Source organism: Podarcis vaucheri (genome assembly GCF_965113315.1).
Source record: "Podarcis vaucheri genome assembly, chromosome: 8".
Taxonomy (NCBI): domain Eukaryota; kingdom Metazoa; phylum Chordata; class Lepidosauria; order Squamata; family Lacertidae; genus Podarcis; species Podarcis vaucheri.
The window spans coordinates 68,937,880-68,961,868 of NC_138766.1; the positions used below are offsets into that span (position 1 = coordinate 68,937,880).

Consider the following 23,989-nt stretch of genomic DNA (forward strand, 5'->3'; position numbering starts at 1 on the left):
GTACTAACCACTACACCACACTGACTTTCTGAAATGCAAAATATGAAGGCTGGGGCACTGGGATATGCCATTCATTATAACAAAGACTGTTCTATGCTGATCTGGTAATTGCCCAGTGTTGGAAGCATGATGCAGAAGTGTGTTGCACAACTGCTGATGGTTGCACTAGCGAAAAGTTGCCCTTATGCTCCAAAAGTTCAACCCTGACATTTACATTTAATAAAAATTGGAAGAATACAGTAAACTGCCCCTGGGACATGGACTTAATTCCAACATTACTAATGAGAAGGATGGGACACCTTTGCAGCTCATTAACGCAGAATCACAGTTTCATTCCTGGAATCGAGTCCAAACTGCAGCATAGTTGGCCATAAAACTATATGACACAGAAGCTCCTGAGGGTTTTGTGCTCAATGAACTCAGGATGCACAGTTCAGAAGCCACTTGTTCAGGCCTGCTCTGTTATTTGTTTAACAAGCCAGAGAATGTGACTATTTCAGATCTTTTAACATTAATTCTACCCTTGGCTGGTCCTGTGAAAACGGTTTTATGACTGTGCAGTGCAGCCTAAGCTAGATGTGAGGTGGGAGATCTGTGATGCCCAAAGCATTTTTCTCTATTAATTGAAGATCAAGGAAGCGGCACTCTTGAGAGAAAGTGCTTAACCCTTTTCTCCTGAACCCCTCGCTCTCCCCTCTCCCTTGAAGCTATTGTTAGATTCACAGAGATGGGGTGGGTGGGTGGGAGACAAACAGAAGCAGAGATCTGGTATGGTGTAGTGGTTAAAGTGTCAGGCTAGGACCTGGGAGACCAGGGTTCAAATCTCCACTCAGCTCACTGGGTGACCTTGGGCCAGTCACTGCCTCTCAGAACGACTTGCTTTACAAAGTTTCTGTGAGTATTAAATGAGATGGGGGAGAACCTTGAGCTTATTGGCAGGAAAGGATATGAATGCCAATAATAAATAAGTGGACAAATAAATAAATAGCAGCAGCACGCTGCTAAGAGGAAGGCGGGCTTCATTTTAGTAGTGCATTGCTGCCTGCAAGGTTCTTTGAAGTCCTGACTTTGGGATTTCAAAGTGTGATGTCATTTGTGATGTCACTTGATTGACAGGTGGGAGGTCCCACCCACACGTCAAATTTGGCCGGCAGAGCCAAAATGGTTCCTCACCCCACCAAAGGCAGGGCTGATGTGTGGTGTGAGCAACGGTTAAGTTTAGATCAGCATAGCTGCCTGCATTTTTGAGGAGTTTGGGGCCCAAACCAGTAGTTCGGAGTCCGGACTGAATGACAAACCAAGAGACAGGATCAAGAACCAAGCCGGAAGCTGGGCCCTAAGGATACAGGAACACAAAGGTTTACCTGGAACAAGGGTGGTCTGTGATAGTCCCTCCTGTCTAGGTGAATCCAGCCTGGATGGGCAGGATTAGTGCAGGGCCTAGGCAGACATTGCACCATACAGTCCAGTGGTTCACTGATCAGGGCTGCTGCACACAGACGCAGAGTTCCCAGTTCAAGCCCTGACGCCACTGTGCCACCGTAGATTCTCAACAGTATGGGCACATAAGAACATAAGAATCGCCTTGCTTGATCAGACCAAGGCCATCTCTAGTCCATCATCCAGTTTCCACTACCAGTCAGTTAGATCCTCCTGATGGTGTCACACCAGGACCAGAACTAGCCAAACTTCGAACTAGGGAGAGATGCAGTTTTAATTGCGTCGATGAGAGAGCCTCACCTACTGAGACAGGATTGGGCATTACAATAATTACACTGCTTTAATAAAACAGAGTGAAGTGTCAGCTTCACTGACACACTGAAAGGCGTTAATGGAATCCTATCATAACAAATAAGGGTCTTTATTGCATTATGCAATGGCACATCGCAAAATGGTAGCACTTCTTCATGGGGAGCATGACATTCTAAGTGAAAAGTGGGAACAGCGCCAGATGTAGATGTTTTTCATGTAGCTGGCATGAGGATGACAGATTTCCTTTTAAATTCACCTTGTTCTTCCTTCCAAAGGACTCATTTCAGTTAGCCACCCTCCCTCACTCCAGTGCTATTGTGAAAAGAGTGGCGTTCTGATTCTTAGAAACTTAGGCCCTAAACATCCTGGAATGGCTTGTTACCATGGTATCTTTGGTCTTGATAACTCTTACAAGGTCAGGTAAAACAAACAACCATAACAGTTATGTCTAATTTTTCTCTTCTGTGTTAGTTGGACGTGTACCAAACTGCCTGTGCGTTGTCGTTGGTTACAGAAGAAATTCTGAAACATCCCCCTCCCCTACGACAACTTGAAATTTGCTGGGAGAATTGGTGGACCCTTTAATGACTTTGCTATGTAGCATTCTTAAGGAAATCAGCCCTGAGTGCTCACTGGAAGGACAGATCCTGAAGCTGAGGCTCCAATACTTTGGCTCCAATACTTTGGCCACCTCATGAGAAGAAAAGACTCCCTGGAAAAGACCCGGATGTTGGGAAAGATGGAGGGCACAAGGAGAAGGGGACGACAGAGGACGAGATGGTTGGACAGTGTTCTCGAAGCTACCAGCATGAGTTTGACCAAACTGCGGGAGGCAGTGGAAGACAGGAGTGCCTGGCGTGCTCTGGTCCATGGGGTCACAAAGAGTCGGACATGACTAAACGACTAAACAACAACAACAACAAAATGTAGCATAGAATGTTGTAGCATACATTGTGATGCACTGTGCTAGACGCTGTGTGACTTTTAATTGCATTTAATTGCTTCATATATGTATGTGTTTGTATACACACACACACACACACACACACACACACACACACAAACATTTTTGTATTCCATAAAGTACAAATGTTAATACAATAAAATACAAGCCAGTGCGGTGTAGCAGTTGGAGTGTTGGACCCTGGGAGGCCAGGGTTCAAATCCCCGCTCAGCAATGAAGCTCACTGGGTGACGTTGGGCCAGTTACTGCCTCTCGTCCTAACCAACTTCATAAGGTTGTTCTGAGGATAAAACGGGAAGTGGGGAACTATGTTCACCACCTTGAGTATCTTGGAGGAGAAGTTGGTATAGAAATGAGATTAATAAATAAAGAAATTCAATCTAAGATATTAGGGAGTGGATATTAGGAAGCCGGTCTACTGTCCCTCAGACCTTGGGGGGGGGGGCTGGACTATATTTTGAAGGGGGGGGAATGAATTAATTCCTATGCCCCACAAATAACCCAGAGATGCATTTTAAATAAAAGCACACATTCAACTCATGTAAAAACATGCTGATTCACAGACTGTCCGTGGGCCAGATTTAGAAGACGATTGGGCTGCATCCGGTCCCCGGGCCTTAGTTTGCCTACCCATGTGCTAGACTACGATAGTTACTCGAATCTAACACTCATCTTTTTTGGCCAAATTATGTTGCAAAAATTAAGGTGCTCATTAGATTCAATGGCACATTTATATTCCCCAGTGAATACTTTTTTTGGTTTCAAGGTTCTGAAAATTGAGCTGCACATTAGATTTGATGGCACATTATTCAAGTAAATACGGTAGATGTTACCATGCTTCCTTGGGGGAGGGGATTAAGAGAGAACTTCTGTTATACCTGTTTTATGCAGAATGGGGTTGTTTGTTTCTTTTTAAAACCCCAGGCCCAAAGCTTTCTGCTACTGACTTAAACAGATTCTTATTTTTCAAAAAAGAAACGAAACTGAAAAAGTGACCTTTATCAAAACAGATAAGTACTGCAAATGGAAGCAATATATTACAGTATCAAGGGTGCTGTCACCATTCAGGAATATGAGATAAATCAGAGCTCTTATATAACACAAAATGGAACAATAAACACTTCAACAGATTTATTGTGTGTAGATGCTCCAATAAAAGGATTGTTGAAAGTTGTAAAAGGACTAAACATTAATGGGAAAGATATCTTAAATAATGTTATTGCACAGAGGCAAAGAATACTAACTATGAGAGAGGGCATTCCTTATTATTTGCCATCCTTTTACAACACCAGGAGGATCATGGGGTTGATTTTCTAGGAAACACACAATATATGTTCAGTCATCACCATATGTAGCAAAACTGCTTCGTATGTCAGGTTTGGTGCTCATGGAATTGCTTTTTGTAAGGTACAGTGCTGATTAGTGGTGTGTTGACCTGCTAGTGTACGACTGTCTTCTAGGCACATTAACCCAAGTCGGGGGTTCTATTTTGAACCCCAAACCATCTTGGAATGCAAACAAAGTGATGTTCAGCTTGTAAGAAGAAAAGCAATAAAAAATCCCGTGTTTTTTGCACCATAACACTCACTTTTTTCCTCCTAGAAAGTAAGGGGAAATGTCTGTGTGTGTTATGGAGGAAATGCCTACGGGTGGCATGCCTACGGATTTTCCTCTTCTAAAAACTACGTGCGTGTTATGGTCGGGTGCGTGTTATAGAGTAAAAAATATGGTAAATCAGAAACAACAACAAAAAGGAAAGCACAAGAAATTGGCTCCTCAAGGATGCAGCTTTGACACATCCTTCTCTGCTGGTGTTAACAAGCGGAACCTGCACTCTTGTTCAGGGTTCTGGCCAGCCATTTTTTAAGATATTCCTTTTAAGATATCTGTTAAGATATTCCATTCAGCCATCCCAGCCCCCATTTTTCTTTCCCTTTCCTTCCCCACCATGCTGAACATTCTCAGTCCTCCCTGGAATGTTTTGGGGGCTCTCCTTCTGAAGTTTCTTCCTAAGGATTTTGGTACTTCTGCAAACTGTAAGGTTCCCCTGAGCATAAGAATACTTCCGTCTCGTGTGTGGCTGGTGCCATTTTGGCTGCTTAAACTTGCAGAACAAGCTCAAGCAGGTGCCTAAGGGCACACTCTGCCCTGGCATGTCTCTTTCCCAGATAAAGGCATCACAGCCCTCTCCACCCATGGAGCCATTCATGGAAGTTCCTCCATAAGGGCTGAACTACAACTTACATCAAGCACCTTTCTTATTCAATAAGAATAGCTTTAAAAACGCCTTCAACCCTGGCCACTTCCTTTTTCAAGAAAAAGCAGGCATGTGTCTTCTACACAATCCAAACGGGGAGCAAAGCATGTGGATTGGAGGGGGTTAACTATTTACTACTCCCTGTACTGGTTTCACGACAACTTGGCTGCTGTTTGCCCCCCCAAACCCCAGCCTGAAATCACCTGAATCACTTGAGGGGCATGACTGCTTTTTCCTGCAAAGGTAAAGAGGCCAGTGGTAAGCACACTTTTTAAAAAAGTGTTCAACACAAACATTTAGTTAGACCTTAGACATAGGCATTTACTCTTCTGAGATTCAAAGTATGCCCAAACTCTCCATCATGTCCATGCTTACATGGTTCTATGTGGGATTGTCCTTTCTTAAGAATGTAATAAAGAACCTGGCTTTATCAAAATTCCTTTGTGTTGTAGATGTATTTAACAGGTGCCTTAGGTAAAGGTAAAGGGACCCCTGACCATTAGGTCCAGTCGTGGCTGACTCTGGGGTTGCAGCACTCATCTCGCTTTACTGGCCGAGGGAGCAGGCGTACAGCTTCTGGGTCATGTGGCCAGTATGACTAAGCCGCTTCTGGTGAACCAGAGCAGTGCACGGAAACGCTGTTTACCTTCCCGCTGGAGTGGTACCTATTTATCTATTTGCACTTTGACGTGCTTTCGAACTGCTAGGTTGACAGGAGCTGGGACCGAGCAACGGGAGCTCACCCCATCGGGGGATTCGAACCTCCAACCTTCTGGTCGGCAAGCCCTAGACTCTGTGGTTTAACCCACAGTGCCACCTGTGTCCCTAGGTGCCTTAGGTCATCTTATATAGCTCTTGAATATAGGGCCACAGCTCAGTGGGAAAGCATCTACTTTGCATGCAGGAATCAGAGTGTCCCAAGTTTAATTCCCAGCATCTCCAGGTATGGCTGGGAGTGTCTTTGTCTGAGAACCTTGGAGAGTCACTGCCAGTCGGTAGACTATGCTGAGCTTGATTGGCTCAATAGTCTGACTCAGTGTAAAGCAGTTCCCTAGGTTCTTATGGTTCCTATCGCTTGCAAATTTGCCTCAATGACTTATGCAAATAGGTTTCTTTATTCCTGGGGAATATTTGCTGCTGTGCCTCTGGTGGCAAAATAACTTGAGCTGACCCTGTGTTCCGAGGACAAACCTGGATGCAGGAATCAAGAATCTTACTCATTGTTGCATCACCCTTGGGAACATTACATGAACAACTTACACCTATTTTGCTTTCTCAGATGGGTACCTTAATTGACAGTGGCCAACTGTTTCATAATTTTAGGCTTGTTCTACACTCATGGGGGTTTCCCACCCCATCTATACTTTCAAACCTACTTCCTTAATTTTCCTTTCAAATCCAGGAATGAGATGGCCCAGATTTTTTACTCAGTAAAAGTCTTCATAAGGCATTTCAACTAGCATTTGGATGTTGGGTATTAGTGCCTCCTGAAAATCATCTGTTTTGTAAATGTACTGCCTGTAAACCTAGCACTGCCTTTCAAAGATTAGCAATTCTGCAGGAAAAAAGTGAGTAATTTTATTACCTCAGTCATTTGGTTTTCAATACACTACAAAGACTCTGGAGAACAAAGGTCAAGGAGGAATCAATGCTTTATTGTGCAACAATACTAGTAAAAGTGAAACAGATAAATGAAAGCAGATTACCTGAACTGTTGTGTACTGAATGTACTGTAACTGTTGTACGCTGAGATTCCCCACAGGAATCTGGTTGGCCACCGTGAAAACTGGATGCTGGATTAGATGGACCTGATCCTCTTCTTATGTTCTTATAGAAACCTTGGTAGCAGACAGCTACTTTAAGAAGGATGTGCAGAGTCTTGGTGCTGGCTGATCCTGGTGGCAAGGCACCTACTGTTACTTTCTAATGTGGGCTGCCAGCAAGTCCCACATAATAGAATCATAGAATCATAGAATCATAGAGTTGGAAGAGACCACAAGGGCCATCGAGTCCAACCCCCTGCCAAGCAGGAAACACCATCAGAGCCTCTGCTTAAAGACCTCCAAAGAAGGAGACTCCACCACACTCCTTGGCAGCAAATTCCACTGTCGGACAGCTCTTACTGTCAGGAAGTTCTTCCTAATGTTTAGGTGGAATCTTCTTTCTTGTAGTTTGGATCCATTGCTCCGTGTCCGCTTCTCTGGAGCAGCAGAAAACAACCTTTCTCCCTCCTCTATGTGACATCCTTTTATATATTTGAACATGGCTATCATATCACCCCTTAACCTCCTCCTCTCCAGGCTAAACATGCCCAGCTCCCTTAGCCGTTCCTCATAAGGCATCGTTTCCAGGCCTTTGACCATTTTGGTTGCCCTCCAAAATGGTCAAATGTTGATGGCCATTTTGCCCTCCAAAATGGTCAAATGTTGATGGCTATTTTGGTTGCCCTCCAAAATAGCCATCAACATTCCTTCAATAGACCCTAGGTGGGCAGGGTGCCTGCGGGGGTGCTGCCACTTGGGATTCCACTGCCTGAGGCAACCTCCTCAGTCCACCTCATGGGTGAGCCGGCCCTGAGGAAGGGCAAATTGTGCTTTGATTTCAGCTGCTTTGGAAGGGGGAGAAGGGATGCTGGATCCTCCTGTTGACCTCCCGGCAGAGTGGACAATCTCAGTGGAGGCTGTGGCCAGACAAGAGAGAAGGCTACTCAGGAGGCAACTGCAGCTGATCAGGAGCCTGAACAAGAGGGTGCACTATGGGAGCAGGCCCACCTACCCCAGAGGTGTGCACATTTACAATCTCAGCATTCTTACAAAAGCTAGAGAGTCTCATCATTAAAAGCTCAGTGGGCAGGCTGTGGTAACTGTTAGGACATCTTCTTTGATTCCAACCAGTTCTGAACATCTTGCCTGATCCCTGAACTGCTGAATTGTGACTCGTGAACTCTGCTTCCAAGCCTGTACAGTTACTTGCCTGAATAAATATTTCCTCCTTACTTACATGTAAGAGCCTCTCTCTGTGTGTGTGTTGGGAGGGATCGTGATTCCCTCCAAAACTGCATTCTTTTTGTGGGGAATGGGGAGTGACAGATATAAAGGCGATGCTATTTGGAAATGGAGGGACAATAGTTCAGTGGCAAATCACACACCTACCTTGCAGAAGGGCCTGGGCTATAAAAGAGGATCAAGCAGTAAGTAATAGGAAAGGCCTCTGCCCCTGGGTGTGGCAGACAGTTATAGTACTCGATACTTGGTTGGATAGACAGCAGGTATAGCAATTAAGATTTTTATATTGAACGTTACACTAATTCAGCTAACAATTAAAAACCACACATTCTCATTTTAAAAATCAGTTTTGTTGTCTTCAAGATATTTGCAATCCATACAGTCAAGCAAAGGTTTGATAATATTGTGTGCTATTAATTAGTAACCAGAATTACTATTGTGCTTGTCCTCAGTGTGATGCTTTCAATCCATACTAATTCTGGATCCTACCATCCAGGAGGATGCATGTGAAAACTTGATATCCATTTCAAAACTCTTCCTTTGATTAGGTTATCCATGGCTTTCCCTCCCTGTACATGCCCCAGGCAAATGAAGGAAGAAATGCTGATTGCGATCTAGAGATATGCTTAATCACAATGACATGGGTAGGTGTGGATAATCCACCCCACCCCACCCCCCTAACTACAGCTGTTTTCAAACACACTGTGGGGTAATGCAGAATCAATCTACAATGAGCTTTTATTTTCAGCATAAAACCAATTTATCAAAAAGCACTTTGCAGGGGCAAAAATATGTGCAGTAGATCTTGATTGTGTATGGACTATGGGGGGGGGGAAGTACTTGATCTCCATCGATTCTAGAATAAAATGTTGCGTTGTAGGCTGAGCCTAGTCCATGCCAGGGAATCGTTGGCCCGCGTCCTCAGATCCAGAGAGAGAGTAAAAGAAAACACCAGGAAAGATCCTTCTTTGGAGGAAAGCAGTTTTATTCTCTGTGCACAGGAGACAGCCAGCAGAATAAATTCTGGAAAACTGACTGCCCCGAAAATACGCCTCTGCAGACTTTCTTATACCTTGAGTGGGCTCTCTCCCTCTTCCCCACGCCCTCCAGAAACTTTCCCAATCAACTGGAAAGTTTTCAACTTATTTTTAGCATGTCTATAGCCTTCTAAACAGCCCTCCCTATTGTTCCCTATACAAGCGTCTTGCATCCCCCCGTCTCCTCCCGTCTCCTCCCGTCTCCTCCGTATGTGTCTTGCATTCCTAAAGTAAAAAAAGCGAGGCTATTTCTAGCTTACAGTCTCTGTCTTATCTTGCATTCCTTCGGGGGGCCCTTTTTGCAGGTGAAGTTATTTCTAGCTAAGAAATTGACTTAGACAGAAAATATGAAGATCCTTCTTAGGTACATATGAAGATCCTTCTTAGGTACAAGGCACAAAGTATAGAAAGCAAAGGTACAAAGTATAGAAGCAACCCTTCCCTCTCCCTTCACTCCCTCCTCTTCTTATGAACAACCTAATACTTAGGTTCGTTCTGGGGTAGGGGTCTATAATCTCTCATGAAAGCAAGCACGCGAGGTCCCATCATGCGAGACATCATCTTCTCCATCATATTTTGCATACATTGCATCAAGCAGGGCATACAGAAGCAGAAAAGCAATAGAAGCATTATTGGACCTATCACCATAGTAAATATTCTCCCCATCCATCCACCTGGGAGGATGCCGTCCAACCAAGACATATCCCAGCCCTCCCAGGTTTGTACAGGGACATGTGCTACCTTTTCAATTCTTGCTGCCAGATCACGGATAGCCTCGCCATGGTCTGAAATGTTGAAGCAACATGCTCCACCTGTCAGGTTCAGGGCAGCACAAAAACCTCCTTGCTTAGCTAAAATGAAGTCCATTCCCAAACGCAATTGGAGAATAGCCGTTCGGGTTTCATCTAGCTGGGTGGCAACAAGGCGGAGGGCGGTGGCTGTGGCATTAGCCACAATTTCTACCACTGCCTGGAGCCTGATGATTCAATTGAGATTGTAAATAGGCTCTCTGGCGCCTGCTACTAGCTCATCGGGGTTCCAGGAGGCAGGATCATAGTGGGCGATTATCCGCTCAGGTGGCCATTCGTCCTTTCCCCAGGTTTGTTTACTACCCCCCGCGATGTTGGAGATATCAGCAAAGCGGTGGGTACGATGGGATGGGGAAGAGGGTATCCACATTGGAGGTACAAGAAATGCTGGTTAGCAGACACCATATCCGTTCTGTGGATAGAGGTGATAAGCTTTTGTTCCACAAATCCAATAAATATTACTGCCGCGCTGAGAAGAGGTCCAGCTGGCTCGAGAACTTCCCACCATGAGTGCAAGGTTGGTACAAGCCCCGCCACATTCAGAGATGTCCAAAGGACTACTACATGTACAGTTACATGATGACCGTCCTATAAACCTCGTATAGTTGTAGGCGGCATTTCGGGTTTGATTAATACAGAACCATCCCGAGACCCTATAAACTCGTAAAGGAGCTGAATGGTTCCAATAAGGAGTTGGGCGGGATGGACTATATGTATACTGGATCTGAGAACGATTGAGGGGTATGGGGAGCATGGGCATTCCTCCTCCTCCATCTAAGGGTCCAAGGGTACAAACTAAACAAGCAGTTTTATTTGTTTCATGGGCTACTATTTCTGCCAATTGAAGCCACTTGTTATAGGGACTCTGAGCCCCCTGGTTTCTCATTTCCTGTGTGGGGAAAATGCTATTACGATTTAAGACCTGGAAGCATTCGGCCTTGGGAATAGATTCTCCCATCATAAATAGGAGAAGGATCATCAAGGGGATGGAGGGGGATCGCTTCCTTCCACAAAACCTATGGCGCTCATGCCAACAGAAATACGAAAGCATCCATATGACAAGGGCGGTACATATCACTCCTACCCACCAAACCCAATATCTCCATGGTTCCTCCCACCAAAATTCAGGGTTCATTTCTAGTTTTCTTTTACAGCTGAAGGGCCCACTGATACTCGTATTCAATTATTTCCTGGGCCTCAGGGGTAACTTTCCACTTCTCTGCTGAAGCACCTACTATACGGAGCAATTTCCCTACAATCCCTTGTGGGTGGACTGGGCTCTCGTGTTGTCTCTTCAAGATATTATACCCAAAAGGGGCTTCTCCCTCTTCATATATCAGCATGCACCCACAGGAATATGTCCACCCCTGCAATGGCCTGACACTTGGGGTGACTATATCAAGGGGTTCCGGACCCAATACCAAAAGTCCGATTGGTGCCTCTGAATTTGCTGGAGAGCAAGTTTCTACGTTGGGGACGCTGCCCGCGGGCGCCCCTCCCATCCAATTCTTCAGCCGTGCGTGGAGATATCAGCCTCCGGAGTGATATCAGCAGGGCGGTTGTCTACCGGGCGTCTGGAGATGGTCAGCCGAAGGGAATTCTCTGGATCTGGTGTTACTGTCCAGTCTGAAATGGCTTTCTTCACTCGAGTATGGTGGACCCACGGGGTGATGCCGGCAACCTTCACAGCAGTAGGGGTAGAGAGTAGCACAGTGTAGGGTCCCCTCCAGCAGGGCTGTAGGGGGGCTCGCTGCCAGTCTTTCACCCACACTTCGTCACCTGGCTCGAACTGATGGAACGGTTCAGTTAACACACATGGGGTGCGAGCCTGGGTCCACCTGTTGAGATAAGAAAGAACTCGGGAGAGTGACTGTACATAATTATTCAATTGCACATCTTGGCTAACATATGGAGTTAACATTCTAACATATGGAACTGGTCTCCCAAACATAACTTCAAAAGGTGACAAATGGGTCCGTTTTGACGGGAGACTGCGGACCCTGAGTAATGCCAAGGGCAACATGGTCACCCAATTAGACCCGGTCTCCTGTGTCAGCTTGGACAGCTGATTCTTTAGAGTTCTGTTCAGTCTCTCTACTTTTCCAGAACTCTGGGGTCTATAAGCAGTATGCAGCTTCCAGTTGATCTGGAGCGCTTCCCTGTAGGACTGCATGAACAAATGCTGGTCCATTGTCAGATCCTATGGACCTTGGCAGTCCATAGCGAGGGATGATTTCCCTAAGCAGGCACCTGGTTGCTTCAAGTGCCTTTTCAGTCTTTGTGGGCCATGCTTCAACCCATCCGGTGTAGGTGCACACTGCTACCAGCAGGTAGCAGTGCAGTCCACAACGGGGTAATTCAGTAAAGTCCACGACAAGATCTTCCATAGGTGCAGTTCCACTGTGCTGAATCCCTGGGGGAGCCAGTGGTCCGGCTCTGGGATTATTCTTTTGACACAGCAGGCATTTCCTGGAAATCTGGGCTGCCAGTTGGTAAAGGTGGGCTATATAGAAGCATTTTTCCAGCTGCTTGGTTGTAGCATCTGGTCCTATGTGGGTTGAACCATGGTATCTCTGAGTAACCTGCCGAGAAAGGGACTCCGGAATCCATATCCTGTCATCAGGGGTAAGGTACCATCCTTCGTTGGACAACGTTAACCCCTGAGCATCTGCAGTGTCCCTTTCCTGCTTCGTATAAGCTGGCTTGTCAGTAATGCTTAAAATCTCTTCTGGGACCAGTGCTCCAATAACCGAGGCGGGGGCCAGTTCTCGGGCTGCTTCCTTGGCTACTCTGTCTGCCAATCGGTTTCCTCTGGCCACTTCCCCTGGTCCAGTCTTGTGTCCATAACAATGGATAACTGCCACTGCCTTGGGCTCCCATACAGCATCCAGAAGGTTCAATAAGGCTTGTGGGTGGGCCACCTGGCTTCCTCTGGAGGTAAGCAAACCTCTTTCTTTCCATAAGGCTCCATGGGCATGTAAAGTCAGGAATGCATACTTAGAATCTGTATAAATGTTTATCTTCTGTCCCTTTGCCAGGCTCAGGGCTCTGGTAAGCGCAGTTAGCTCTGCCAGCTGGGCCGATGTTCCAGGTGGGAGTGACTTTGCTTCGATCACCTGGTCTTCCAGGGCTACCACTGCATAGCCTGCCTTCCGCTGTCCAGTCTCAACAAAGCTGCTTCCATCTACAAACCATGATGGCCATTGGGGATCTGCTTCATCTTTAAGGTCAGGCCTGCTAGAATACACCTCATTCATTACTTCAATGCAGTCATGCGTGGGCTCCTCACCTTCTCCTACCGGTAATAGGGTAGCTGGGTTGAGGGCTGTGGTGACTTGGAATTTCTAACGCGGATGTAGTAGCATCTGACATTTCCTCATTTTAGCCTGGGAGAAGAAATAGGTGCCTTTCGGCAGATGGCACGCTGATTCTTTCCTAAGCAGCCTCGCCCTCCTCTTCTTCTCCTAACGGTGGACTTCCCGTCTCCAGGGCCATCAACTTCTTTGCCTGGTACTTCTTCTTTTTCTTCTGGGTCTCTTTTTCCCTCTAATTATAAATGGTCTGGGCTAATTCCAGCATCCATTCAAGGGTGTGGCCCATAAAAAAACCTTCATTTTTTTTGGTGGATATCGGGCGCCGCTTGGGCTACAAAGGCAGTTTTTATGATAGGGGCATTGGCAGCCTCATCTGGGTCCACAGGGATATACTGGCGGTAGGCTTCCTTCAGCCTCTTTAAGTAGGCTTCAGGGGCCTCCTCTGTCCCTTGCATTCTCATGTGTGCTCGGGCTTCAGAACTCTAAGCCATGTTGCAAATTTCAGTTCATTTGCCAGTGTCTGTAGAAAGAACAATGCACTCCTTGCTTCTGGCAAAGTTTCAAATTCCTCAAAGTATCAATTCCTATGCCGCAGCTCCTTTCAGAGTAAAATTGCACCTTAAAAGAAAAACTTGACAAAGTTCACAGAAAGTATTCACTTGCTTTTTTAAGAAAGTCACTTTTCCAGGTTAGTACTTTGGGGCAGGGGGTGGGTAACTCTTTGGCCTTCGGGTTTATGTCGCTTGACTGTAAATCCAGAAAGTGTGAGGTTCAGGGTAGCTGGCTAAATGCAGCAGTGTCCTTCTGAGATAGCTGCCAAGAGATAAGCTACTCCAAGCACCTGGCACAAGGAAAAAAAGCTGATGTCCTGTTACTTTCATGAATGAATGTTAGAAACAGTTAGTTCACTTGCTTCTAGCTGCAACAGTCTTTTAGCAAGAACAGAGATAATTTCGCCATATTTGTAGGCCTTTTCGCTGCCCGTCTCATGCCTTCTAAAACATTTCTGAGATAAGTCTCTAAGGCCGCCCTTCCCTCTGTAGTATTGTAATCCCAAGGGGGGGGGGGTCCTTCTGGGGTAAGAGACCTCAATTGCAGCGTCAGTATTATTTGCTGCCTTGAGCTGTTCTCTGGCACAGGCATTTACCTTGCGGACCTCCTCAGTGGTCAGAATTGTGTCCAAAAGCTGACTTACATCATCATAAGTAGGCATATAGGTTTTGAACACACCTTCAAAAAGTCTAATTATTTTTGCAGGATTTTCCTCAAAAGAAGGATTTTGATTTTTCCAATTGCAAATATCGGAGCTTGTAAAAGGGACATGCTGAATGGTAAAGGTCCTTGGGGGTCGAACACCCTGATCATTTGGCTGTTCCAAAGGATCATACACTTGCCTGAGAGGGGCCACCACAGTGGGTTTGGACAAAGCCTTCGATTTAAGTGTCTACATGTTTTGTTGCCCTGTCCCACGCTGTTCTCAAAACCTTTTGCTTTTTTCTCCAATTCTCATCCTGGCACTGGGCTGCTTCTAGAACCCAGGGGGCCACATCCAGTTCTGTTTTAAACGGTTCTACATACTGGAACACTCTGTCAAACTGCTTACTAGTCCATCTTATCTCTTTATCTAGAGTTTTTCTGAAGCCTTCATCATCATCACTATCATCATCACCTTTCTCTTCACCTTCCTTGCTTGGTTGGGGAGGGGCAGAGGGGGGAATCTTCTCATTTGGGTCCTCAGTCTGGGCACTGGGCGGAGAAACAGCCCTATTTGCTCCCAGATTTGGTTGCCTTGGCGCAGTGGCTGCATATGGTGGTGGTGGTGGGGGGTAATTATCTCCTCTTCTAGGACTGGCAAAACTGGTGGCTTCTTAACTTGTAATTGTACTGAACACAGTTTGACTTGGGCAGTCAAAATTCTATTTTTCCGAAGCCATGAGGGATTTTGATCCACATTGGCTTTCCAGATAGAAATATAGGGAATCTGATCTGTGTGAGCCTTGAAAATGTTACTCCATAAAATGTTGACCAAGTTTGGATCAAAGGATCCTCCAGGAGGCCATTCTGGTAAATACAAAGTCCAGTCAACTTCACATAAATGTTGGAGTCTGCTTTTTTTGAGTTTACATCCCCACTCTTCTGCTTTCATGGCACTTTTCCAGTTTTCCAGAAAGCTCTGTAGTGGTGTCTCAAGGATTGTTTTACTTCTTTTATTTCCCATGACTCTGGGATCCTGGGGACACTGGGACACTCAGCCCTCCTAACATTATTATTTTCACTCAGTCACAGGCCAGACGTTGCTGTCAACGTCTCACACACTCAAAACATTCACTGGAGTGTCCCCACACGCACATTCAGAAAAAAGACAAAAACAAAAACAAAACCCATGCACCTCCCCCAATCCCTTTTTCCCCCCAAAAACCACAACCGGCAGCACTTAGACTTCGACCGGGGCCCAAGAGCACCTTTTACTGCTTCTTCTGGGCACAAAACCAACCACAACCACAACCGGCAGCGCTTAGACTTCGACCGGGGCCCTAGCAGCACCCTTTGCTGCTTTTTCTGGGCACAAAACCAACAACCAACCATAACCGGCAGCGCTTAGACTTCGACCGGGGCCCAAGAGCACCCCTCACTGCTTCTTCTTTTTTACAAAAAAAAAAAAACCTTGTTGGTGGCACACCACTGCCACGCCCTTTTTTTCCCTTCCTGGCTGCACACTACTGCATAACCATTCCCTTCCTGGCTGCACACTACTGCATAACCAGGTGAGGCTGATCAGGCCTCCCTCTTTTCCCTTGGGCCCACGGCCACGCCCTTTCCCTTGGGCTTACCGTTTTCTGCTGCAGAGTCCCTTCCCTGGCCAGTCCTCTTTCCTCCCTCGACCTGGGTCCTTGCTCTGGAGCGGTGTGGCTGGTTCCCCCCACAAATTGGCAGGGTGCGCGTGGAAGCTGCAATCACCGATCTGAGCTGTCCACCAGGTCGAGCCTGGCTCTCTCCAGCCCTCTGAGGTGGGGCAGATTCCCGGTCAGGGAACCAAGATGTAGGCTGAGCCTAGTCCATGCCAGGGAATCGTTGGCCCGCGTCCTCAGATCCAGAGAGAGAGTAAAAGAAAACACCAGGAAAGATCCTTCTTTGGAGGAAAGCAGTTTTATTCTCTGTGCACAGGAGACAGCCAGCAGAATAAATTCTGGAAAACTGACTGCCCCGAAAATACGCCTCTGCAGACTTTCTTATACCTTGAGTGGGCTCTCTCCCTCTTCCCCACGCCCTCCAGAAACTTTCCCAATCAACTGGAAAGTTTTCAACTTATTTTTAGCATGTCTATAGCCTTCTAAACAGCCCTCCCTATTGTTCCCTATGCAAGCGTCTTGCATCCCCCCCCCCGTCTCCTCCCGTCTCCTCCCGTCTCCTCCGTATGTGTCTTGCATTCCTAAAGTAAAAAAAGCGAGGCTATTTCTAGCTTACAGTCTCTGTCTTATCTTGCATTCCTTCGGGGGGCCCTTTTTGCAGGTGAAGTTATTTCTAGCTAAGAAATTGACTTAGACAGAAAATATGAAGATCCTTCTTAGGTACATATGAAGATCCTTCTTAGGTACAAGGTACAAAGTATAGAAAGCAAAGGTACAAAGTATAGAAGCAACCCTTCCCTCTCCCTTCAGCGTGAATGCAAACTATCTGCAAACGGGAGTAAATGAATGACCACTTTCAAAATTGGCACCAATTCCTTAGAGGCTCCTTGGTGGAAATTCTCAAAAAGTACCTTCCCCTGACTCACCAGACTGCAACTTTCCATGTCTGAGTAATTTAATGAAAAAGAAAGTGATTGGCAGAATGGGTCAAAAAATTCCATTCACTCTTTCTGTGATCTTTAGGGCAGGAGCAACCTGTTCAAATTATGAATGTGAAGTTATATAAACCTGGGAGGGCTGAGAACATGTCTAAACCTATTATCTGATGCTGATGTGTACAGGGAACAGAAGCACAGCAACTAAATCCTATCACAAAGCCTTGATCTCAAGGTCCTCCTGTCCTAGTAACAGTGTAAATATTTGGCATTCCCATAATGAACGCGGCACATTAGTGATGTTCGCAGAGATGAAATAATATGCATGAGATCTACTCATGGTACATTCGTTTATTTTATTACAATGGGTTTCCAAAGATACCACAAGAATGACTGTCCTTCAACGCCCTCTTAATTATCTGTGTGTAAGTCATTCAAAAACCAGTGGCAAAATTAATAAGCCTACTTGTAATCCTCCTTGAGGAAAATAATAAGCTCAAACATGAAGGAATTATCCATTGTCACTTCTTCAGACAATGCCAAATCTGGGCTGTTTCATGCATTACAAAGAAGGCAGAAAAGATGACGTGTGTTTCCATACATGACACTAAGAATCATGGGTGTAGCCAGAGGGAGGCAGGGGGAGCAGCTACCCCCTCCATCAAGTGAATAAATAAAAATACTTAGCTAAAAGTAGAAATAATCAGAATATTTGAAATTGAAATGTTTGCTGAGGTCTTTTACCCTACCACAAAAGGCTCTGCTCATCTCTCTTGCTCAGCCAGCCATGCACCACTGGTACCACAGAGTGGTCATTCAGTACCTTGCGGAGAGAAAAGACCTGGCTAAGGTCAATGTGATGACAGGAGAGCGTCTCAAGGGGTTGTGCTTACTGTGTGTGCACAGAAAAACTGCATTGGAAAAAGGAGGAATTTGAGAAGGAAGTGGTGAAAAGATTTTCAGCAAATCCAAGAAAACTTGTTTTAGTTTAGATTTTTAAAAAATAAGATGAAAAAAGGCATGTTCTTTGTAATTTTGCAAAATATACTCGATAACCGCATGAAAGGTACTCCCTGTTGTTAATTGTTTATTTAACTTCCTCGTTTTCAGATGGTACTGAAGGTTTTGACAGATTTTTCTGAGCACTTGGGGTCTAAAGAAAGTAATTTAAACAACTGTTGTTGAGACATTTCATTCTGAATCTGCTAAACAGAGGCAGACAGAGGATGATGACAAGTGGTTGTCCTGCCCCTGCTAACATAACTCCTGGCTACACTCATGCTTAAAATGCTTTGCGCCTTTTCATAGAATCATAGAGTTGGAATAGACCACAAGGGCCATTGAGTCCAACCCCCTGCCAAGCAGGAAACACCATCAGAGCACTCCTGACATATGGTTGTCAAGCCTCTGCTTAAAGACCTCCAAAGAAGGAGACTCCACCACACTCCTTGGCAGCAAATTCCACTGTCGAACAGCTCTTACTGTCAGGAAGTTCTTCCTAATGTTTAGGTGGAATCTTCTTTCTTGTAGTTTGGATCCATTGCTCCGTGTCCACTTCTCTGGAGCAGCAGAAAACAACCTTTCTCCCTCCTCTATATGACATCCTTTTATATACCGGTATTTGAACATGGCTATCATATCACCCCTTAACCTCCTCTTCTCCAGGCTAAACATGCCCAGCTCCCTTAGCCGTTCCTCATAAGGCATCGTTTCCAGGCCTTTGACCATTTTGGTTGCCCTCCTCTGGACACGTTCCAGTTTGTCAGTGTCCTTCTTGAACTGTGGTGCCCAGAACTGGACACAGTACTCCACGTGAGGTCTGACCAGAGCAGAATACAGTGGCACTATTTTCCTTGATCTATAATGCAAATGTTAAAGCTATGTTGGGTAGTATCCCACAAATGCGTCCCATCAACACAAGGATTTGCACTTGTTCAGTGGAATGTGTCTCTTTCTCCTCCACCTGTATGTACCTCGTGCCCTCCCCAGATCTGTTCCAAAAGGGTTGGAGGAACTCCTCAAGATTTGAGGGGCAAGGGGGAGAGGGGGAATGTTCCATTGCGCTGATGGGATGCATTAGTTGGATGCTACCTGTTATCTCTGTTCATTTATGCATAGATGGCTCAGTTTTGCTTGTTGTTCAGGAGGTGAAGGCTTGGTTCACACCAAACAGGTGTATGGTTGCTTACTGTCTACATCCAGTGTTGAGATCAGTGGTCCACATGAAGACCTGCTAGCCAGACAGCAACTGCATGTTTGAATGGTGCAGAATTAGCCACCTTCTTCCTCCCCTGGTGTTTTTCTTGTCCCTTGATCACTATGCCCTGGATCCTACCAGTGAACCATGCCCTCTGCCACCACTAGTTTTCACTTCTCACATTGCTGCTCAAAGCTCTCAGATCCCAACAGAATATCTTTGCATGGTGATGATGAGCCAGACCAGAGGATGAGGCTGAGTGCTTCCAGCCCACCGTTATGAAAAAGGTGTCAGTTTGTGAATGGATGATTGATAAAAAAAGAAACACATTGCATCATGAGTTTGATATTGAACAACCAGATTAAATAGTTATACTTAGCATTTACAGGCAGGTCGTATATCCACAGCAGTGACCAGAGGAATGACCACTAGGAGGAGTACAGAGAGAAGAAATGTCATGGCGCACCTGTAGCAGCAAAACCAGACACCTTCATCTGCCCTACCTGCAATAAAACATGTCTCTCCCGTTTCGGTCTCTACAGTCACAGCAGAAACTGTAACTGTCCAATGGTTTGACTTTACTCCTTAAGGCTCCCTCTTCCATTGTCTCCCGAGATAGACAGATGCCAACAACATAGTGTTTGTATGTTCTTCATAATGGCTTTTAATTTATTTATTTTTGGACTTCCTATTCATAGTAGTGCATCATTTTCAGATTAGGCTGTACACCACTCTGGGTGCTTTTAGCAGACAAGTTGATATTATTGATAACACCACAATATGAGAAGAGGATCTTATCCCCATATTGTGGATGCTTGCCAAAGGAAACCTAGAACTATATAATTAGAAGGGATTTTGGAGGTCATCAGGTCCAAATGACTACAGCAGAATCCTCTGCATGTTTACTCAGAAGTGAGTGTCACTCTATTCAGTAGGACTGCCTAAGTGTGCATAGGCTTGCACTCCTACTGAGTTCATAGTAAAGGTGAGATTTAAAACAGAAGTGCCCTAATTTGTAGTGCAGATTCTTAGTCATTAGACTTCAGAAGCTTTCCTGACTTGTTCAACTGTCAGGTTCTGTGTCATACATCCAGTTGCTCTCTTCTGTTAATTATTATGGGAATTGCTGTCAAAGCTGAGAACAATTGTAGGTAGCAACAATCCATTTATGGCACGAGAAGCAGGAAGCAAAATATTGTGAATCATCTCTCTGGCAAGTTTACACGCGATAGGCATGCACCTACAGCCGGAAATTTCCCAGGAGAAAGCTTTTATGCAACAGGGCGGCTTTGCATCATTGCAACCCAGTTCTCATAATATTTACAAAGGGCAAACATCTGTACCTGTCATTTCACCTACTTTCTTGCTCTCCCAATTCTTTCCTAATATCACTTAACTTGAGGATCCTGTGAGGCTAACAACAGCAACATCAAATGTAAGCCGATCTCAGGTGCCATGTTGACCATGATTCAGAAAGTGTGGAAATAATATGTATTTCCTGCCTAGTGCTCCCAAAGCCACACCTTGATTTATTGACCCACTTTTGCTTCTCAGAAATTATACAAGATTTCTTAAGCTGCCTGAAAACTGGGTGTCTACATCCTGTAGGATTATTTCAAAACAGCAGCTGACTCATGGCCCTTTCTAATGTTATAGATGCCCCCAAAGTATGTGGAGACAGGATTGAGTGCCCCCCAATCTTGATGGGCTGGGCCTCACCAACGGCGGGCCTCTCCACAGTGATGGAGGGCATCACTGGGCCTCCATGCTGTAGCAGAGGGGCCCTCCAGGCTTCGCAGCCTCCTCCTGATGCATGTGACATCACGTGTGTGTCGCAGTGTGACATCATGCTCATGCAACGAGCCCCCCATGTTGGGCAGAACTCGCCACGTATGCTTGCAGTGGTTTCCCACACAAATGGGCTGACAAGATCCATACCAAGTTGCTGTCACCAATGCTCCCATGCATTTACATTTTTTAAAGGATCGGTGAGTGGCTGGCTATACATAAAATGTTATGTGGGAATTTGCAATCCACCTACTTAAAATGTTTGTATCCTGTGTGCCTGACCGTTTTAAGTCTGAGTTTTATCCATCACATATTGCCTATTTCTTTTAAATTTGCTTTCTTCGATGTGGTGAGGCCTACACCACATCCTGCGGAACTTTAGCTTTCATTACTTTTCTTAGACTGACATTCTCTCACACCTCATACTTGGAATGAATGGGTCGGCAAGCACACAAACATGTCACTCTCTTGATGACTATATTAAAAACTGTTGACTGAATCTGGTCTAGATTTCTCTCTGACGCATGAGCTCCTCTTTCCCCCTTCCCCAAAAATATCAGGGCTTGGTCACATGGTGTGCTTTAACCAGAACATTCAGGTTTATTTATTTAAAGCATTTTCGCCCGCTCCAGAGAGGCTTAGAAGTAAGTAGTAGGAGTTCTGCCCTCGGACTTACAACCTAAGGAAACATGACACATAAGGAAAAAAGGATGAAGAGGGAGAACAAAAGAAGCAAGATTATGCACCACTTCTGTTGTAATGTGTCACACTTTATAAAGACCAACTGGGACTGAACCCATTCAGGTTGCCTGATGGGAAAGGCTGCCACCAAGTGACAGTTAAGGGGTAGCTAGTGTCTCAGCAGAGGCAATAGAATAGCCCTGCTTTGCCTCTCTGCAGAGCGCTGGAAGTCAGGGAATTAGGTTGTCCAGCTTTTGTCAAAGTAGGGAACTTGAACATCAGAATCTGCCTTATGCCGACTCCATCCAGCTTAGCACTGTCTACATTGACAGGCAGTGACTCCCCAGAGCTTTCCCCAGTCCTACCTGGAGACTTCATTAGGTTGCCATAATAGAAAAAACAGGAGTTTGGGTGAGTGGAACCATGAGGAGATTGCGCAAAAGTGTCCTGTTCCTTGACCCTAAATGTAGATCCACCTGGCTGCTCTGATCCACTTTTTCGCATCTCGTTTGGGTTGGTGGTACTAAAAAACCAAAGTAAGCTGAAATCTGCCTTCCTATGCTGTAAAGGCTTCAGGATGAGGCCTGCTGTTCTGAACAATCAGGAGGTTTTGCTCTGCAGTATATGGGTTACCATGTTCCCTCATTTTAATAGGAGCTGGGGGTGGTTGACAACAAGCAACAAAAGAGCAGCTTCTGTCCTTTTCCTCTTGACATTTAAAAGTTGCATGGTCAGCTAGGAAGAGCCTTTTCTCCTTTGTCAACTCCACCCTTAATAGATGAAGTCCCTGCCTTCTGCATAGGATTGTTTTTGGAGGATGCGGGGTGGGGAGAATTCACATATCAGTACCAAGAGATGCTCTGGAAGCTGACAGGCTTTGATGACTACAGGGTCAGTCCAGCAGCTCCCTGCTCGTGCTTGAGGAGCCATCCAGATCTGCTCCAAATCCACTATGATGTTGTTGTCACAGAACCTCCTTGAACCCTTGAACAAAGCTTAGTCCTTTCCTAATTGAACTGCTTTCTGAGCTAGCTCAGGGAGCCCCCCCCCAAGTTGATGGGTATTGCTATCAAAAAGAACATTGGAGGGCCCAAAGCTGCCTCGTCCCCTAGGAGCCGGTGCCTATGTACGCCGGCCAACCCACATTTGCCTCTGGCTGCATCCATGAGTGGCCTGTCCCGTTTTGCCGCCTGAGGCAAAATGGGAATTGTCGCCTCATGCCCCCACCCCCTGTGCTCCCCAACTTCTGCATCTGGAATGTCCTGGCTGTCACCAAACTTGGCGAGAGCCAGAGTGTTCCACAAAGCGTTGCTGCTGGGCTTCTCCATCCCGGGATGGGGGAAACGAGTGGCTACGTTGCACACCGGAACGTGTTCTTCTGATGGTGGAAGCAGTGGGGCCTCTTGCACTTCTGCTACCTGAGGCGGGTGCTTCACCCTACCTCATGAGTGGGCCGGCTCTAGCCCTGCCTACCACTGGCGTGCAGCTCTGGGAATCTCGCCTTCAAGGAAATACAGCCCTCGAGCTGAGAAAAAGGTTCCCCATCCCTGCTTCTGTTAATAAAGTGGGAGAGAGACAGAGATAGAGAGACAGAACTGCTTATCTATGTGTGCTAGTAGGAATCAATTGAGTGCCAACTCCTGCTTTCCCCCATTCTGCTTTCTACTGTGATATTTTGAATACAAAGGTGGGAAGGGAAGAGCAGCAACCCTGCCCTCTAGAGGCACAAGGGTTTCTTGCAGCCTTTGGCATTTTGGAGGGTCTGTATGAAATCATCAACAAAAGCCACATCATTTTTTTGTCATGATGACAGCAAACGTATATTTTATTATATCATGCATGTACTTATGCATAAATATGTATGCGTGCTTGAATATTCTTGGCCAACTTTACTGGATATAGCAATACGCATAGTGTTTTGCGGAAATAATTAAATGAGGGTGCGGGAAAATGGTCCGTAGGTTACCAGGCATAAAACAAAAACAAGTTTTAAATATGTAGATGTTTGAAACATAGGAAGCTGCTTTCTACTGAGTCAGACCATTAGTCTATTTAGCTCAGTATTGTCTACACTGACTGGCAGCAGCTTTCCAGGCTTTCAGGCAGGAGTCCTTTCCAGCCCCACCTGGTGATGCTGTGAATTGGACCTGGAACCTTCCACATGCAAAGCGGTTGCTCTTCCCATTTACTCCAAGGCAAAACTGCACCAGCTTCACTTGGTTTTACCCCCTGGTAAGTGTGAATGGGATTGTAGCCTGAATCATGTGGAAGCACTTAAGAGCCCTGTGCCTCCCAAAATGTTACTTTCTCTCATTTAAATAGGAGACTAAACAAAGTTATACATGAGCTGAAATGCCATAAACAGTTACTGCAGCAACATCTTCCTGAGGATAATTTATTT

The 23,989-nt window shown here is 45.7% G+C and overlaps 1 protein-coding gene and 1 long non-coding RNA gene across 3 annotated transcripts in view; one reads left to right on the forward strand and one right to left on the reverse strand.

Annotated features, from left to right (window-relative positions):
• Window positions 1-23,989, forward strand: part of DPY19L4 (dpy-19 like 4) — a 66,943-nt gene that overhangs the window by 7,117 nt on the left and 35,837 nt on the right. The window lies entirely within an intron of this gene.
• On the reverse strand, window positions 9,231-16,487 carry LOC309539839. The gene is made up of 2 exons (XR_014222992.1): window positions 15,970-16,487; window positions 9,231-11,662 (listed from the first exon to the last, which is right to left on the reverse strand). It is a non-coding gene; the product is annotated as an uncharacterized lncRNA (long non-coding RNA).